Below are 21613 nucleotides of genomic sequence, written 5' to 3' on the forward strand. Positions count from 1 at the left end.
TCTTCAGAGATTACGCATATTTACTGGTACTGGTGGACTGTAGAAGTTTGAGTAGACTTTTATGATGGAAATGTAAGTTTGAGTAGACTTTTATGATGGAAATGTTCTGAATTGGGCAGTTTTGTCATTATTGGTGCATGAATTTTGTTTCATTGCTTACTGAAAAATGTTCAAAACAATACATTTAAAATGTCCTCTAACAACTGTACTGTATTGTACAATTAATATAATTTAATTAATTCAGGAAGGTGTATCAAAGAGCATGTGTATATTTCATGTTCAAGGGGCCTGTGATTTGAAAACAGCCCAAAGTTAATCTTTATCTGCCACTGGCAAAATGTATTTTCTTTGATTGTGGGTTTCAATACTGTTTCAATGAATGTGTGTTTCAAGGGCAGAGAAGTTTTAATGCTAAGTCTATTTTCATTGTGAGACTGCATTGCTTTGTTTAGCAGATATCTTTTATGGTTTGTGCTGTAAAATGCAAAATAAAACTTTCAAATGAAATCCAAATCATTGCAGAAGTAAAGTAGTATGCACATTGCAGAGTTTATGGTAAATGGGGCGAAATAACCAAGGAATGGGACATTGGAATGGCTGCAGGGGGGAGGCTCCATTCGACCATAATTTTGTGAGGGGAGAAGGGCAGCAAACCAAGACAGCCCCAGCTAAACTATACCTCTCAACTGTCCAGATTTTTGCAGAATTAATAGATTTTTGCTTCTTATTTTTGGTTTGTTCCTCATAAAATTTGTGGTTTTCTGGCAAATCATTTAGGAATGAAGTCACTAAATAATGACAGACATTGAGTTTCAGACGTTATAACCTTCAGAAAAATGCATGCTAAAGCAAGGCCTGTTATTCTATCAACTGTCTTAAGTTTATACAAGAGCAATTTTTAGTACTGTTTGTATGTTCCCCCAATATATTTATTTGGCCTTGTCCAGATTTTCTGCATTAAGAGTTTGAGAGGTATGTGCAAATAAATCGCTTTATAGAATTAGGAATATCCAAACCTCTCAACTGTTCCCAATTTTGGCTCAAAATGTTGCTCTCCTCCTAATAACCCCTCCGCAAAATGGCAATTTTGGAAGAAAACGTGGGGGGTTTACAATTATAAATAACTGTAATGATCATAGTTATAGATTACTTTTGTTTCAGAAATGCATGTAGATGCTCTTATTTTGTCAGTTGCTCAAGTTAACAGTACTAATATTAAAGAGGTGTCCCTTCTTTGACAGGTTCCCAGCTGTATTGTGTGGCAATTTTTTTATTTTTGCATCACAGTTTTGGTCTGTTTTTCATAACATTGTGGTTTTCTGACAAATTAGTGACAAATCATTAAATATCGAAGTTAGAAAATAATGGCAGACATTTGAGTTTCAAATTTCATACCCTTCAGAAAATTCATACTAATGCAAGACCTACTACTATTCTATTATCTTTCTAAGTTTATAAGAGCAATATTTAAAAATTTTCCTTATTTTTGGGTCTGTGTCCCACTTCTATGTATGGCTTTGTCCAGATTTCTTGCTCTGAGGTTGAGAGGTATGAGTGTCAGAGCCATCACCATCAGCCAGAGACATTTCAAATTGTGACATACTTGTTGCACCCTACTCCCCCATGTAGTGACTCTGGATGTGTCCAAGCAAGGCAAGGAGCAGTTATGCAGTGTAAGTGTGCAGAGTATTCCCCCATCCAAGGTAGACACAAGTACAACAGTGGCTTTTCATCTGTCCTTGATTTTGCAGAATGTTCTGGTTTTCTGTCATATTTTTATACTGTTGATTTATTCTTCTTATTATTCAGAAAATGCATGCTGTCTCAGTGTCCTGTTGCTTTGTGTTTAAGTAGCAATGCTTCAATGACCATCGGATAAGCTTGTCTGAGATTGTAAGATACAAGTAACCTTTAATAAGCATACTGTTAAATAATTACCAACACTGAACGCCTTTTTGTTGTTGCCATGCAGAGAATATTTACATAACTAGATAATGTACAAGCCTTAGGTATTGAAATGCATATGACAGTATTTGTAATAAAGGACATGCTTACAGTATTTTCAGAAGTTCATTATATTTGTTGGAGATTTGCAATCATCTTTGCTGGCTTTACCTGTAAACTAAACAAAATGCCAATCTATCATGTGTGGTCCACAACCTGTGCAGTAATCCTTTAAGCAATATATTGTGAGCTTGCTTCTTGTTTGCTGTTCATTTTTTACTTTGATCATGTTTTCCCCATGAAACAAGTAGATAGTTGTTGTCAGGCAGCAGGTCTTTTTTGGATAAGAAACATTTTTACAAGTGGGGGTATCACAGAGATTTCTACTTTCAGCATGTTACTTGGTACTTTTATAAAACTGAATATAAGTTATAATTAGAACTGTAGTGCAAGGAGAAGCTTGATTTTTTATACTTGATTTTGACTAGTATTCCAGTTGTTGTTGTTGTTGTAATGTATTTAAAAAGTAATTTATTTGTAAATGCCTCACAACCTTTTTGTTTCCATCTAGATATTAAGTAAGCTGTCATGTAGCCAATGCATTGAAATATTTTTTTCTTCTACACTTCATTTTGCCTTGATTGGACTCTCGTAATGACGGTTTTGCACCCAGGACAACGTATTTAATTAAAGTTCCAGTTGTATTTTTGAGCATAGCTCCTCCCCTTTCTAGCTGGCACACTCCTTCCCATTGGCCCCACCCATTCAGCTGTCTTCTGCAGCCCCCCTTTAATTTGAAGTCACCACCCACCACTGGTCAAGAATCTCAATGGCAACATTCAGATCTGCTCTGAGTTACAGCACAATGGCACTAAATATACAGAACCAACTGATATTGCCAACATCCTGGCAGATAGGTTCAGTGCTAACTTTACCCCTCTCTCATCCCCTAAAGGGCCCATCTCTATACCAGAAGAATGCAAAGTACCTGTAATCACGGCTGCACAGGTAAAAAACACACTTTCCAAAGCCAAGAACGCAGTATCCATGGGACCTGACAACATCCCAGGCTGCGATCTACATGAACTACAGAATGAACTGGCACCCCACCTAAGTACCATGTTCAATCATAGCCTCACCTCAGGCTTTGTGCCCACTGAATGGCACACAGCAACGGTTATCCCACTCCACAAAGGGGGAGCCACCACAGACCCCGGGAACTACTGCCCCATTAGCCTGACGAGCCTGGTCTGAAAGACTATGGAGTGTATCATCATGGAACATATAAACAATGACATTGGTAATCTCCCAACTCTGGACGCTACCCAGTTCAGGTTTATAAAAGGCAGATCATGTCTCCTAAACCTGATAGACTTCTTTGAAGCGGTCACCAAAGCTGTAGATGAGGATAATGTGGTACACACAGCCTATCTAGATCTCTCCAAGGCTTTCAACACCATCCCCCACTCTGGAATTATAGACAAACTCACTAAACTAGGGATAAATCCCTATGTCACAAGATGGGTTGCCAACTGGCTCACTGACTGAACCCACACTGTGAAAGTAGCTGACTCTAAATCCAACTTCAAACCAGTGACAAGTGGAGTACCACAGGGTTCAGTCCTAGGTCCTCTCCTGTTTGGTATCTACTTCTCTGAAGTACAGGCTAACACAGAAGGTCTTTGGCTAACAAAGTTCACAGATGACTGCAAACTAGGAGCCATAATCAAATCTCCTAATGATGTGGACATCCTACAAAAGGGCCTCACTGGGACAGATGCCTGGTGTCAAAGCCATGGCCTCAAGCTCATTGCCAAAAAGTGCATTGTCATCCCTTTTGGTAAAAACTATGTACCCATGAACTACCACATAGGCGGTAGTCTACTTAACATTGAAAGTGTGATAAGAGACCTTGGGACACAGGTGGACAGTAGTCTCTCCTTTGATAATCACATTGCCACAGTAATCAGGAAATCCTTCTATGTGGCACTCCTCATCACAAAAGGTTTCTCATCCAGGAAGAAAGAGGTCATTGTTCCCCTCTACTCATCACTCATTAGACCCATTATAGAGTACAACGCCCCTTTTGGTATGTACCCCACAAGACATCTACAACAACTGGAAAGGCCACAGAAATACCTCATAAAGAGGATTACCAGCCTCAAACAGATGCCTTACGTAGACCGCCTCAAAAAACTCCAGCTTTACTCTGTTGCATATCGCCTTCTCAGAGGAGATCTCTGCCTAACATATAAAGCTATGTCAAACCCAGAGCTGTTGGACATGTTCCACATAAAGAAATCCCAATCCCTCCAAGCTACATGCTCTAGGGACCTAAACCTTGTCACCACAATAAACAGAACATGCTGGAGGGATAGATTCCTATCTCAGAGACTTCCCATACTCTGGAACAAACTACCTATCTATATCAAACTGAGCTCCTCATTAGCACTCTTCAAGAAAAATCTTGATGATTGGATGATATTTAATTGTCGTTGTTTGTACCATCTTTCCTTTAAATTATTATGTAGACATCCTACTTCTTGTTTGAATCTCTCTTCTTTACTACATAGTAAAGAGATCCTGCTGACTTGACCCTTAACAATATTGTCAAAGGTATGCCTAGGATGCATACTGTCAAAGGATAATAGGCTATTATGCCAACATTCCTTCCTAAAAATACTGGTCTCTATATTACCGTCCTCATTCCTTTTCAGTCTCACATCTAAAAAATCTATTTCAGTTGTGGAATAATTGATGTAATAGCCTATTATCCTTTGACAGTATGTACCCTAGGCATACCTTTGACAATATTGTGAAGGGTCAAGTCAGCAAAACCTCTCGACTATGTAGTAAAGAAGAGAGATTCGAACAAGAAGTAGGATGTCTGCATAATAATTTAAAGGAAAAAGGATACAAACAATGACAATTAAATAATTTAATACAAGAGACCAAGGGTAGAAGACAGAATACAGCCAAACATTGGTATACAATGGGTTCTGACAGAAAAGAGAAAGGTGGTGGTCGAGACACCGAATTTGGTCGTATGCTTCTGACATATAGTAGTGATGTGGGAGGCATTTGCGACATCATTAGACAGAATTGGAAAGTGTTACACACTGATTCCAAAATAGCTGATACTGTTGGTACACAACCTAAATTTACTTTTAGAAGGAACAAAAATTTAAAAGATATGCTATGTCATGAACCAAGCAGTAATACACATAAATCTACTTCAATAAAACGAGTAGGTACTTTTCCATGTCATAGATGCAAAGCATGCAGCTACATCTCACGAGACAATTTGTTTGTACATCCTAGAACAGCGCCGGTGTACAGTTTGAATAAATATGCTGACTGTAGAACTAGCAATGTCATTTATTTAGCTGTGTGTCAAGGATGCAATTCATATTATGTAGGAAAGACCAACTGTATGCTGAAAAGTAGAATATTTAAACATGTTTCAGATATTAAACATAAGAATGTACACAATGCACTTGCTCAGCATATAGAACTGAATGCTGGGCATTCTTTTTTGTTTATGGTATTACAGATTATTTATAAACATGATAGAGGCGTTGATATAACAAATGAGACTGAGTGCAATGAAATTCAAAGGATAATAAAGCTTGGGGTGGATAGACATCCTGGCTTAAATGCTGTTATCCCTTTAAAGCCCATATTAAGGAAAAGGAGGGTAAAATATTAGCATCTGATTGGTGACAACAAGGTTTAAATTTTGTACCTTACTGGTTATGTATTATCTGAAGAAGGGCATGTTTGCTTGAAAGCGCTTATGGTGCACTTTTACTTGATTCTATTGTTTTAATAAATAGTTTTCATTAAGTCTTGGCTTGGTGTTTCCTGCCATATTTCTGATTTATTTGCATAAGACAGTGAGGGATATCATTAGAATTAGTGAGACTCCTGCAATTAAACTGCAGTGTCCATAATTTCGACCTATGCCAGACAACAGAGTTGTGATAGTGAGTAAAAGAGTACATTCAGGCAGCAGTTGTAGGAGCTACTAGACAAAGCAGGACATCTAGAGTTAGTATTAATAATGGGAGACCTGAATGCTCATATTGAAACATACAGAACAGGATACGCAATATGCAGATGACTCCACCATCATCTGCAGGGTCAAGTCTACTTCAGGACTACTTACACCACCCAAAATGCCTTCACCTCCACTGAAACCTGGATGTATAATAACCATTTAGCCCTAAATGCTAATAAAACCAAACTAATGTTATTCACCCCCCCGAAAAAAAACACCCTTAACCAAAAATGAATTTACTATAACTCGCTCAACAACACTTGCCTTGAAGTAGTCCCATATAACAAACTTCTAGGGGTTGTCATAGATGAACATCTAACTTTCGACTAGCATATTAACACAAACATAAAAAAAAACCCATCAGAAACTAGGTATCCTGTACAGGCACAAATACTTCCTCACCTATGCAGCAAGACTATCACTTGCCTCTTCCTTTCTACTTCCATCCTTGCTCTATGGTTCACCTGTCCTTACTAATATACAGTTCTTTTTTAAATCCAAACTAGACTCATGCTACACTAAAATCACAAAATTTGTAATCAGCGCCAAACACTCCTCCCACCATTGCGTATCACTCCAGCGACTAAACTGTCTGGAACTTCCCCAACATCTAACATACTTGCAACTAACCACAGCTCATAAGCTAATCTATAAACCTTCTAGTAGTACTGCCTTCTCCTCTCTGTTCACCATGTATCACCCAAAGAGACCTCTGCAATTAGTCAATCAGATCATAGGGAATTACTAGGCTATTGGCACTGAGGCCTTATAAGCTTAGCCAAGAATTTAGCCCATGTTTAGACAAATCAGCACCCAATGCCCCTGTAGCAAAATGTAACATTTCCGCAAGTCAAATGGGTTACCCATATGCTATAGCAAAACTAGGGAATGTTCTCCCTCTTTCAGTCAGGTCTACTAGCAACCCTGAATGCTTTAAGACTTTACTGAAACATCACTTGTTCTCCCATTGGCTATGTACATGTACCAGCACTGACTATAAAAAAAGCCAATATTCCTAGCCTTCCTACTTTTCCTCCCCATCTCATTTACAGCTCAGACTCCTCATATATGCATTCAGTGCTTCCAGCTTACTAAGTCCAACATGTGTCACCCAACCACACATAATCTACTATATCAGTTACCTACCATATCTTCTATTCACTCTTGATGCCCATATAACAATAGCTCTAAGACTGTACCTTACTTTCCTTATCTTAAATCTGTGGCTCTCCATCTTTCCCTGTCTACTGCATATCTACAATACTGTCAAACATTCACTATTATCCCATGTCATCAATTGTATTTTTGTTTGGCTTGCATACTTAAAATGTAATATCTGTATAACTAGTATTATCTATTTTAAGGTATCACATATTCTGTAATGTAGTGTTCTGTACCATCACTGCTTGATTTCTGTATTTTGATTCTGTAGCTTTATCATGTTTTGTTTTTTGGATCTTTTCTTCCCAGGCCTCTTCTGAAAATGGGCTCACCCCGGCGCAGTAAACCTCCTGATAAACAAATGCAAATAAATAAATAAATATGAGAACTGTATGTTTCCACATAGGTGGGTCAACAGGGATAAAGTAGGAAAATCCATTCTAGACTTTGTTTCCAGCAAAAGGCTTGATGGTGTCAACACATGGCTCCGTAAAAGAGACAGTCACAAGATCACGTACGAGTGCAACATGGAACTCAGAGAGACTTCCTCCTAGTAAGAAAAGGCATTTGAGGTGGAATCAGAAATTGTAAAGTTAACCCCAGTGAAACCGTCAACAGTTGTCCAAGATATCATCAACAGAACGTCGAGTAAGCATTGCACAGCAACAAACACACTAGAGTCATCACCAACAAGAAATAAAATCATAATTAAATAAATAAAAATGTAGGCCAAACAAAGAGAAAGCAATTAAAAAACAATGCATAAGGAAAAAAAATAGCTGTAGTGAGTATTCCCAGCACAAAGAAGCAGTACAGAGCCCCACAACTACTGGTTGCCACAGTTAGCTGCAAGAAGTGGTCAGAGAAGGCTCTAAGATCAATAGAGATATGGAAGTTGAGTGGAGAGTAAGAATAAGAGTTCATGGAAATACTCTGGGCTCTAGCACTTCTGGAAGAAGAGGAAATAGATGGAGTTGAAGAAGAAGGCAGCACCTCAAAACAGCATGTGTTAGGACTATAGAAAGGATATGTGGCTGAGCCAGATATGGAAATAAGGTACACAAGGAAAGCTGGTGAAGGAATGCAGAAGTCCTGGAAGTCATCAAAAGAAAGGAGTGCTGGAAAAATGGGAGATAGAAAAGATGGACCTGGCAAACCAAACAAACCAAACCTATGATAAAAAGTAATTCTGTATGGGTAACAAGGAGGCTAAGAGAACAGTTGCAAAGAGCAAAGCATCAGAGGCACTATACCATCTTCTGGAATGTGACTCCGCAGATGGCACAAAGAAACTCCATCAGGTCCCAAGATAAAGAGGGACAAATTTAATCATCAGACACCCTTCATAAAGGATGCGAGCAAGAACCATTTACCAGTCCACAGGACATCAAAGGCAGATAGAAAGAGTACTTGCAGAAGACTCTGAATGAAGAAAACCCCACAGAAGCTGTACTGCTGTGTAGCTAGAGACACCTATGATGGAAGAATAAGAGCTCACCTTTGAATAAGTTAGAACAGCACTAAAGAAAACCAAGTCAGGGAAAGCAGCAGCCTCAAATGAGGTCACAGCAGATATGACTTAGGGAGAGTTTGGGGAGTAATGGCTCAAGAGGATAATCATAACGATATGCAAAGAAAGGCATATATCTGTTGACTGGAGTATAAGCATTCTAGTGCCAGAGTACAAGAATGCGGATATTCATAACTGTGAGCAGTGTAGAGGTATCAAGCACTGTCACATTAGAGAGGGTACTTGATAAATGCATGCATACAGTACTAGAAGGTAAGATGGGAGATGAGCAGTTTGGATTCAGATCAGGAAGCAGCACAACTGACCTGATGGATGCAGTGAGATAGATAGCTGAGAAGTATCTAGACGTAAGGAAAGAGTCCGACTAGCATTCCCAAACTTGGAGAAAGCACATGACAAATCCTATTAAAGCTGATTTGAGCAGTCCTGCAATGGTTCAAAGTCACAGAAACATTGGTAGAATTAGTGCAGGCTTTGTACAAGTACCCAATGACACAAGTACAAATATTGTTCAGACTTACAGTACACTTCCTAGTGGGAGTGGCTGTGCATCAGGGTTCAGCTCTGAGCTCACTGCTGTTGATACAGTTGATGGACTACATTAGCAAACAGGTCATAGGGGAAAGAGAAACAGAACTGCCATATACAGTTGATGTGGTGGATTCCTAACTTCTTGTCAAGTCATGTTATGTCATGGTGCAGATCAGTGAACAGATGTAGTTAAATGTTCTACCCACAGATCATCCAAAGTATCATCAACAGACCGCCAACAGTAACATCTTAAAAGATAGCAGGGTAGTACCAGAGAGGTTGCACTTGAGTAGTTTAGGTAAGACATTTGCAGCTCTTGCTAGTGATCTGCCCATTGGTGTAGTACAGCCTGTACCAGACAGTGGAAACCAGTCTCAGTATTTTTCAACCTACAAAGTTTTTTTTTTTCATTCTTGCCTGTGTATGGAGGTGTGGACCCATTTGACAAAATGATCGCAGTACTGGGGATGTGAAATTTGTTCTGCTAGCTGCTGGTGGGACTCTGTACTGTTGCTTTGTGCTGACTTTAGTTATTTCTTTATGTGTGATTTTTCAATTGCTAACACTTGGTGTGGCCTACTTTATTATGTATTTAATTATGTTGTTTTCTTTCTTTTGGTTTTGCGGCAGTATGTTTATTGTGAATATGCTTAATGTTCTGCTGATAATGTCTTGGCCAATCACTGAGTAGGACTTTCAACAACAAATGTTTGCTGAGCTGCCATTCAACATATAATGACCCAATTGAAAGTTGGGTTATCTAATGTAGCATTACAGGCAGACTCTGAACAAGAACTTCAGCAAATAATATGGGTGAATGGAATGCAAAACTGAAGGCACAAGGGAAGAAACTGAGTATAGATAATGTAGTTGTAAATGCAGCAAATGGAGGGAATCAGAAGAAGCTGAAAATTAAGAAAGAAAGGAAAATAGTGGAACAGGTTAATAGCTTCAAGTATCTGTAAGAACTGGCTGAGGAGAAGGGAAGTCTGAATGTGGAAGTCAAAGCTAGAATCAGAGGAGAATGCCAGAGAAACTCAAAAGTAAGGTGTACAAAACAGTGTTGTGACCAGTATTACTTTATGGTACTGAAACCTAGGCGGTGAGGGAAGAGCAACTGAGGAGCTAGAGGTGATGGAGATGAAGAGCCTGAGATGGATGATGGCATGCAGAATGTGGGACAGATGCAGAAATATGGACATCAGAGCAGAAGCCCAAGTATCTCCAATTCCAGAGAAAGTCAAAGAGAACATATTACAGTGGTTAAAGCAAATGTACAGTAAAACAGAAGACAATCTGGTAAAGAAGACAGGAAGAAGGCAAGAGGAGATGAGTATCCAGCAAAAAGATGGATGAATTGTGTGAGACAAGACCTGAGACCATCAGGGAAAGTGGCATTGAATCGAGTGAGATTGTGACAGTTGACACAATGCCCTGACCCCATATAGAAAATGGGAAAAAGGGGATTTATGATGATGGTGATGATGATGAAGATGACGATGAGGTAGCACAGCAAATGCTGTATACAGAAAATGAGTATTTTGTTTTAAATTGTATTTATGCTATACAAAGGGATCTGCAAGATTTTAAATGTATATGGTCATGACATATTTATCATGGATTTATAATTTGATTATATTAAAGTGTATGTACCCCACCAGTTCTATGCTCACTTGTGTGAGCAGGGTTACAGTGAATGACACTATGTATGTATATGACTTTGTAATGATGATGTTGGTATTAGCCAGAAATGCTAGTGAACATTAATGGATGTGAATAAGTAAACATAAAAGGCATCCTTTGGCCCATTACTGATGGATTTACTGCACATCAGAGAGTCAGATGAATCAGAAATACTTGCTCTAAGAATCTAAACCTCTTCTGCAACATCAACAGAACAGTTTGGAGGGACAGGTACATTTCACAGAGGATACGAGAGCTATGGAACAGACTACTTCATCCACGTAAAACAAAATTCATTCTTGTCCATTTTTAAGTGTTACTTAGATCTATGGATGGGAAACAAAAACATGTACCCCAGGACTGTCCCCTGTACTACTAATGGACAGATGCAGCTCCTAAATGCTTTATCCCATGCATGGGTCCCCTCAAATTATCTATGGTATGATCTCAGTAATTCTCATTGGGGTAAAATATACATATATGCAGTGGAAATAAAAAGTGTACACACCCCTGTTAAAATGCCAGGTTTTTGTGATATAAAAATGAGATCACAATAAATCATTTCAAACCTTTTCTCACTTTTAATGTGACCTATAACCTGTACAATTCAATTGAAAAACAAACAAATCTGTTTGGGGAAAAATATAAAAAATAAAAAAGTACAATAAGCTGGTTGCATAAGTATGCACACCCTTAAACTAATACTTTGTTGAAGTGAGGACGTAGGTTAGGATTTTTAGGGTTTGAGTTAGGGCTGTGATAAAGTTATGCAGTTTAATAGGGTTAAGTATGGGGAGCTAAATAGTTAAAGGACCATTATGGGAAAAAATTGAAAAACACCTGTTTTTTATCTTTTCTTGAATTTCTCCACATTACTAACCTGTATTCATCAGAATGTAGTAGTCACTACTAATTTTCTTGTGTTTGTAACTCTCAGTGTCCTTTAAGGGGAAGACATCTTCATCAGACCTTGCATTCTTCTAAAGTTTTATCTTCCCAATAGTGCACTGTGATGGCACAGTTGTTGAGATAGTAACACTCATGGCTGGACTGTCACATCTCAGTTCCATTCACTTAGAATGGAAAAACAGAGAAGTAGTGCTAATTTTGAGAGGCATCGGTACTAGTAGTAACACTTACTGTTCTGTAGTGCTTCTTACAAATATTTTTCTTACTGATGTGTTACACATTCTATGAAGAAAAAAAAACATCCAGAAATATCAACTCATTGCTGAGATAACAGACTTTTTTGGGAGACCCTGCTTTTGTCTGCTTCGGTTCCTTCTCAAGTTGCTCCTCCCATTTTGCCTCCCTCAGTAAGCCACAGTTATCATATTCCTGCCCTGCAAGGTTTAGTTAATTAGTCACCTATGCATTACAATAGACATCATACAGAACTGTCTGCATGGTGTGCCAGTAAAAGTGTTCATCTCTCTTCTTATTCATGTTATCTGAATAGCATTTTCACAGTAAATAATGTTACAAAATGCTTGTATCAGTCCTTAACACACAGGAGTCTACGTTTTCTGGAAAATGTGCTCTGCTCTGTTTATTAGAATTCATATTTGCTACTCACAGCTGTTGATATGTCTGTAATTTTCCATCAGAAAATGTGAGATGGAAATTTCACTAACTGTACATACTAAAACAACAGTAAGAAAAAGTAGAAGGTAACATCAGTGGCCTGCCTGAGAGGTTCCAAGATTGACAACTGCATTATTATATAATGATCTGTCTGAAATAAGATTATTACTTGGTGGATGATAAGAGCATTTGCTTGCAGACACATCAACAGCTGTGAGTAGCCAATATGAATTGGGCAGCCTATTTAATTAAAGTTACAGTTTTTGTGGTTTTGAGCATAGCTCCTCCCCTTTGACCCCACCCATTCAGCTGTCTCCTGCAGCCCCCCTTTGATTTGAAGTCACCAGCCACCACTGCCATCAATGCAATGTAGAAAAAACACACACACACACATATATATTTCATTCCTATGTTAAAAGTAAAAAAAAAAAATTAATAATCTTTAATAAAAAGGCTGTAAATAAAAACATTTTCATTGCTGCCTGCGGCATTCATAGCATTTAATAATAACTGTCAATGTAAATCCCTTTTCTCGATGTGTGCTTCCCAATTTCCTCCCCTTTCAAAAATGGGGAGCTCCTTTTCAACACAAAAAATACAAACTTAAAATCAGAACAAATGCTTGAATGTCTACACAGTACATTATGCTTGTCACTCATTTTCAATCACATATGTATGCTGGCAGATCCTTTTCTTTAAGGCATTCCCAGTTTTCTGTATATAAAATGCTGGACAGGATAAACAATGACAAGGTACACAACTCCATTTGTACCAAAATTAAATTTACTATTTGGGCTATCACTCTTGGAAAACCAGTGAGACCTGCGGTGGTGGTGAGCCCCGGGGTGGCGGTGCTGCGGTAGTGTTGTCACCTCACAGTAAGACGCTGTCCGGTTCGATTCTCAGCTAGAGCGTCTTCTGCGTGGAGACATGCATGAATGGGCGTACCTTCGTTGAAGGTTGTGCGTCATGCCTGGCAAGCCGGTACATAAAAATCAACTGCCAATCATTAGCAGACCGGAGTTCTGCTGTGGCGACCCCTAACTGGGGAAAAAAAGAAAGACAAAAAAAACTCTTGGAAAACCAGTGACTGTGATGTTAAAATATTTGAATAATGGGGATTTTTTATGGCGGTATCAAGAAATAATGTGAATATTGCATATGCTAGGCTGGACTCCTGGTTTTAGGATTTATTTCTTGAATATGGTTGCCAAAGACTCATACATCATCTTCTTTCAGCTGTTCCCGTTAGGGGTCGTCACAGTGGATCATCTGTTTCCATTTCTTCCTGTCCTCTGCATCTTGCTCTGTCACACCAACCACCTGCATGTCCTCTCTCACCACATCCATAAAACTTATCTTAGGCCTTCCTTTTTTCCTGTTACCTGGTAGCTTCATCCTTAGCATCTTTTTCCCAATATATTCAGCATCCCTCCTCAGCACATGTCCAAACCAACGTAATCTTGCATCTCTGGCTTTGTCTCCAAACCTTCCAACCTGGGCTGACCCTCTAATATACTTATTCATGATCCTGTCCACCCTCATCACACCCAGTGCAAATCTTAACATCTTTAACTCTGCCACATCCAGCTCTAACTCCTGTCTTTTTGTCAATGCCACTATCTCCAACCCATATAACATAGCTGGTCTCACTACAATCTTGTAGACCTTTCCTTTCACTCTTACTGGTACTCGTATGTCACAAATCACTCCTGACACTCTTCTCCACCCACTCCATCCTGCTATACTCTCTTCTTCACCTCTCTTCCACAGTCACCATTACTCTGAACTATTGATGCCAAGTATTTAAACTCATCCACCTTCGCCACCTCTACTCCTTGCATCCTCACCATTCCTCTATCCTCCCTCTCATTCACACACATATATTCTGTCTTAGTCCTAATGACATTCATTCCTCTTTTCTCTAGAGCATATCTCCATCTCTCCAGGGTCTCCTCCACCTGTTCCCTACTCTCACTACAGATCACAGTGTCATCTGTAAACATCGTAGTCCACGGGGACTCCTATCTGATCTCGTCTGTCAACCTGTCCATCACTCATACATATGCGATTAAAAAGGATGACAAATAGAATGCACTGTATAGACATTCAAGCATTTGTTCTGATTTTAAGAAGTTTGTATTTTTTGCGTTAGAAAAGGTTCCCATTTTTGAAAGGGGTGGAAATTGGGAGGCACACTTCAAGGTAATGGAATTACAATGTCGGTTATTATTAAAAGGCATGAATGCCCCAGGTCACAATAAAAAAAGTTTCTATTAGTAGCCTTAAAGGAGAGCTAAACTGTAAGGGGTTGACCTACTTGTGATTTTATCAGTCCATTGGGTTATATATATATATATATATATATATATATATATATGTGTGTGTGTGTGTGTGTGTGCTTAATGTTGTGATTAGTACTTATAAGTATGCATATGTATTCATGAAGTTCTTTCTTGGAAATTTTTATATGCTGATTGCTTAAAAATGTAAGAATGTCCATTTTTATTTCTAACAAAGGAATGATATGTATATATATATATATATATATATATATATATAGTCTGAAGAAGCAATATTGTGAAAGCGCTTACCTACTGTGTGCACTTATTAAACCTGATTTTTGGATTTTATCTACTGTGTTCTACTTGTGCTGAGCCACGTTTTGGAAAGAACCGCATGGTTGCTGATACCATTTGGATTTTATTTACTGAGTTCTACTTGTGCTGAGCTATCCTTTGGAAAGAACCGCATGGCTGTTGGTTGTTGCTGCTGCTACCATTTTGATTGCTGTTTTACTTGTTTCATTCAGCAGCATGACATTTACCCTGTGGAGTGTTGGTGTGCTTTTCTTTATATATATATATATATATATATATATATATATATATATATATGTGCATTTTCATATGTTTTTATATATTTTTCTACATTGCACTGATGGAGAATGCCAACGCTGTGCAAATAATTTACTGGCTAAAGGATTTCTAGGTAACCTGTATGTATTATTTAAAGGAGGGGGGGTTGTAAGATTAAATATTCTGATGAAATTCTAATAACAGTTTAGAATGAAAGCTCTAAATGTTTATATTTATTAAACAACCTGGGTGGCATTTTTGTAATGGCAATGTGTTTTTTTTTTGTTTTTATTTTATATCTTCAGTTTCTCAATCACTTGATCTTTGAGCAGTCACACTTCATTTTGCCCTACCAAGAACTCACACATTTAGTTTACCCCAAATTAATCTTCATATTATTTTTATTGTTGGCCCATATGACAAAGTTTATTAAACAGGACTGGGGTATATCCTGATCTATGTTACTGACCACAAGTTTACCTAATTTTAAATCATCTGCATATAGGAAAAAAATCTGATTAAATGGGAATATCTGAAATGTAGATACTAAAGAGGTAGGGACCTAAAATAGATCCTTGTGGAATTCTACTTCCATAACCTAAAGTACCTGCACTCTATCAGCTCATAGTCAAGGTATCAAACCCCCTCACTCAACCATGCAACAATCTAGTCTGCCAGAAAGGCCTATTTTAATAACGTATTTATTCACAACCTATGGTTTACTCCACCAAAAGCACGTGAGTATATTTATAGAATATGAACTTGTATCTTATTATTAAAGTACTGATTGCAAGTAACAATTAATCTGTCCTTAGTGTAAGCACTTTGACATATATCACGCTTCCTCAGACTTCTAATAAATTATTCAACACCAACAGTTCCATCACTCTGCCTATATTTGACAATAGGCTGATTGGCTTGTAATTTTAGGGCTGTCATATCACTGTTTACTCTTATAGTTTGGTTTAATAATGGCATATTTCCAATTGGGGTACCTGAGATTGATTAACACTGGCACTAAAAAACAATTTTAGTGGTACTATAACTTCATCCCTCAATGCTCTTTCATCATTGTTGGCTACGGCATTGCCATTATTGCCAGCAGCTTTTACAAAATCAAATTTCTGTTTCACACCAGGAATCTTATTCTTGGAAAATGTAATATTCTTACCCTTTAGGCCATTGCAAACCAGCTGAACTATAGATGGACTGTGGCTATAACTATGCAGAAAGAAATTAGTAAAAACAACAGCAATTTAATTTTGTTCCCTATAAGTCATATCACCATACTTAAAATAGGTCATATGTCACCTAGCCTCATTTTCTTTCCTAAGACACTTATTACATTTTTAATAAGATTTTCCTCATATTGTGTCTGTTCTCCTTCAAAACTAGCTTTTATCTTGTTATCTAAATCATTAACTCCATCCTTAGTAATCATGTTTCTTACAATACTGATTTTTTTTTCCATAACTCATATCTAACTTAAATTAATTTTCTAGCACAGGTTCTTGTATCACTGACAGAGTTGACACATCTCATAACTCTCACAGATTCTCTCCTTTTCTTACTGAACTTGCACAATGAGTCTTTTAATAAAGACTACATTTCAGATACAGTTTTATACTTTGTTTGTGGTTCATTGGCATTAGCAGCACTAATGTGAATATCTATAGCAAATAACTAAAGGACATTATATAGCACATTAATATTACAAGAAAGAATGTTCACCACTAAGTGTAGCATTGGCTATGAAATTGATATAAAACTTCTGTATGTTTATCTTAAACTATCATTGGAACAACTATATCAAATATTTTGTTTTTTGATCTTCAGGATGAAGATGTTGAGAGTTTTTTTTTGTTTGGTTTTAAAACAATAGATAAACAAATCAATTATAAAACAAAGAAATAACTATTTACATAGGTCCACAGATGATCGATACATCAAAGTTATACATATCAACGATTTATATTTTCAAGCAAGTCATTAAGTTTAAGCCAAGATTTATATTAATGTGTAATATTAGAAGTTATCATCTTTATAGTATGCAGTTCATTACTGCAAACTATTTTTGCAATACTAATAAATTCAACACTAGAAAGGGTACATTTACTTTTCCAATTTTCAGTAATTTCTTTTCTGGCTATAGCAAGAATATGCAAAAGAAGAGGCACTTGTGTTTTTGGAATTATTTCATGAATCAAAGCATTAAATAAAAGTAAAGATTTAGAAATATTACATCTGTCTGACCAGAGCTTGAATGAAATTATTAATTTCTTTCCAAAAAGGGAAGATGACATCACATTCATATACCATATGTGTCCAGTCAGCTATTATTTCAGAATCACATCTCCATCATTTAATTCTATTTGATATATACATTATTGTAATTTTGCTAGGAGTGACAAAAGCTCTGTGTAAGAATTTCCACTTGAAAATTTTCCAATATAATAAAAATGTGGCTTTATCTGTAATTGTTAATATTATTTTCTTGTATTCTTTAGAGACGTCTTCATTATTAATTTTTGAGGAATAGGAAGGTTGGGCACCAGGCTGGCAACTTGACACCATAAAAACTCCACTGCCAATCATGAGTGGACTGGTGATCCGCTGTGGTGACCCCTAACCAGGAAAAAGCTGAAAGAAGAAGAAAAAGTTTGAATAAGAATTGTCTAAATATGTGAACTTTAACTTAAGAATTTTATACATTTGTGACAAATATGATTTATTTTCCATTGCATTATTACTGAGATTTGTTAAGAATTAGAATAATTTAGGGAACACTTTCTTATCTAGGTTAAATATCTTATTTATCTCTGTTCATAAAGTCTCTAAATATTTGTAAACTTAACCAAATTTCAGAGTCTTGATTATATTTGGACCTTAAATTTTCAACAGTATGTATATCAGTACCATTTCAGAATTGATGCCAGTGAATTAAGTTACTCTGTTGTCTCATAACTAGCATTTCATTGAAAGTATAAGTTTCTGTGCAGTCATTTGTATATGCAATTGGAAACATAGAAAATATTAAGTCTTTCATACAATAGTTAGAATATGTGAACTTTTGGAAACAGGAAATGATGTTATTTAAATAGGGAATTTGAGAAGAAGGCATAATTCAATCTATACCAAAATCTTCTAATAACCATATAAAACTATTTAGGGACCATTTGTTTATGACAGGTTATGATATATGTATTATTTACTAATAATATTTCCTGATACATTAGTTTCCACTTTGAATCATAAGATGAATTTATCCACAACACTGTAACTTTTACAATTGTTGAAGTAGCATACAGTTGAATACTAGGGAATCCTATTTTACCGTTATCCCATCCTTTTCTGCACCAATCAAAAGAAACTCTTGGTTTAATAGGATGCCAAAAATTAAAGTAGAATATTATTTATCTTCTTCTTCGTCAATTTGTTTGTGGAGATAGTACTAACAATTGTAAGACAAACAATATTTTAGGGAGAATTACCATCTTAATAAGCATTAATTGTTCTACCATGGTAAAGAAGAATGTGTTCCAATATGTCACTAAACTTAATATGTTATCAACAACCCATTAAAAGTTTGTTTATATAATTTCTTTACTATTAGACATAATGGTTATACCAAGGTATTTCATTTGACTGCTGTTCCAATTGAAGTTAGAATTTTTTTGCTTGATTTTTTATTTTTTATTAATTAATAATGTATTTGTTTTATTATAATTAAATCTTAAGTTCAAGATGTCTTCAAACTGATTCATAGAACTAACTATATGTTCTAATTAATTTTCTACATTTCTTATCGTAACTAAAATATCATCAGCAAAGAGGTGAATCTTTAGTTCAAAATCTTCTTTTATTTTGATATAATTAATGTTCTTATTGGATCTAATACTAATAGCAAATGGTTCTATACCTAGTGCAAAAAGTAAAGGTGATAATGGACAGCCTTGTTTTGTGCCTTTTTGTAATTTAAAGGAATTAGAAAGAAAATAACTTATTTTAAAGTAAGCACAGGAGTTATCGTATAACTTAGAAATTAATGCAGTTAGCTCAGGTGAGAAATTCTACACTTTAAGTGTTTTAAACAGGTGCAACCAATTAAATGAGTGAAAAGCCTGACCTAAATCAAGACTAATGATAGAAAGTTATTTTTATTTTCATTTGTATAATCTATTAATGTATTTACTCTTATTATATTCTACTGTACTTATCTATTTAAAATAAACCCTGTTTGATCATTGTTAATTAGTAGATTAATTCTGCTATCTAAAATGGGCAAGAACATCTTATAGTCCACATTTAAAAGTGAAATGGGTATGTATGATGAACACTTTGTAGCATCCTTATCTTATTTTAAAATATGTGATATAAGGGATTGTTTCCATGATAGGGGTAACTCAACAGTTGCTTTTTATTTCTCTATAGACCTTATCTAATATTTTATCTTATCATCCAGCAGTATTTTATGTAGTTCTGGTATAAGACCATCTAAGCACAGCACCTTATTATTTTTTAACTTTTTTATTTGATCTTTTATTTCTGTTAAAATGAATGGTCTATCTTTTTTATTTGTTCATTTATTTTATTATTTATATTTCCATTACAAAAGTTTTAACTATATCATCATTATCCAGGTTATTTTTATTATTTATATTTTCGTAAAATATTTTAAAGCCCTAAAGAATACCTTTAATATCTGTTCTTCTTTCTTTTTATTATTTATATGTGTTATAATTTCTTTGATATGATTTAGTCTATTCTTTTTCTTTGATCTAAGACCAAGTTTATGCAAGCTTAAATGATTTTATGAATATGCCTAAAGTTTAGGTTTTTCCAGGTTTATTGAAACATTATGATTTAGAATTTCACCATATCTTGTATTTAGATTTTTAAGTTCAGACTGACTGATAATGTCATTTGGTTTAAGATTTAACTTTAGTGTGTCAATTTTGTCCTGTAGTGTATTCAATTCTTTGTTCCATTCTCTTGTTTTACAAATATACCAGCTTGTAAATCTTCCATTAAGTAAGCCTTTGGTGAATCTCACAGGACAATGTCAGATACTTCACCATTCATGTTTATGTCTAGGAATTTTTTGATCTCTTTAACATACCATTCCTTGAATCATTTTATTTTAATAATGTAGGCTGGTAATCTCTTGTGATGTACTGAATTGTCAGGTTTTTAAAATGATATTAAAGCTTATACTACTATTATAGTCTGATAATGGACATGAAACTGTTGACATTTTTCTGATATGTGAAAACAGATTGTTTAAGACAAAAAAATGATCAACATTTGTTTGTGTTCCATACCTATATGAATAATGGGTAAATTTAAGTGTTTGTTTTCCTTAGCTCTTATGTAGCCTTTAAATTCATTAGATTTACACAGCTCATTAAGTGTTTGGCTGAAGATGTGATTCTCAGCTTTCTATCTGCAGTGGAATCTTTAATAAAATACAATTATAACTACCAGCCATTATGACTTCACCTTTCATGTAATAGGCTATAGGGTCTAAGTAATTATTTGCATCTTTAGCGCCAAGCCCTGGAATCCAATAAGAGTTCACTAATGTATATAGATTTCTGTTCCACTAAATTATAAAAATGCTTAACACGCCATTTTCTATCAACATAGATATCTTTTAGGAACTTCCAAGATGGCTGCGCATTGAGTAACAACTTAATTCTGACTCTCATAGTCTGAAAACAGAAACTTAAAGAGAAAACCAGTGGACCTAGATTTCTGGGTAAATTTCAGTAACTGACTAGTGAGTGCACTGCCTGGATGCCAGGAAAAAAGAGATACAAAGGACCTTGAGGGAAATCAGCTATAAAAGTTAAGGGAAAAACACAGACTGGGAAAAGTACTGAAGTTGTTCAGAAAGAAGCAATGCAAGTTCCAGACATGACTTCCAATAACCTAAAGGAAAGTATAAAGCAGCTGCATGCAGACCTGGTTAAAATAAACAAAACACTAATGGAGTGTATCAACACAAACAATAAAAGGCTGGAAAAAATGGAAGAAGTTTTAAACAGATATTCAGATAAGGTGACAGAACCAAAAAACTCACAGGTTGAAAAGAAGAAAAGGCTGGTTGGATATGAGATTGCACAAAAAGAGATGTTTCAAAACAATAATAGAATTAGAGGACAGTGCACATAGGGAACAACCTGAGATTTTCTGCTGTACCAGAGAAGGTGGAAGGAACAGACTGTATTAATTTTAAGAAAACACAAATAAGCAACTGGA

Source organism: Protopterus annectens, chromosome 5.part1, assembly GCF_019279795.1.
Source record: "Protopterus annectens isolate FY-2018-M chromosome 5.part1, PAN1.0, whole genome shotgun sequence".
NCBI classification, from domain to species: Eukaryota; Metazoa; Chordata; order Ceratodontiformes; family Protopteridae; genus Protopterus; species Protopterus annectens.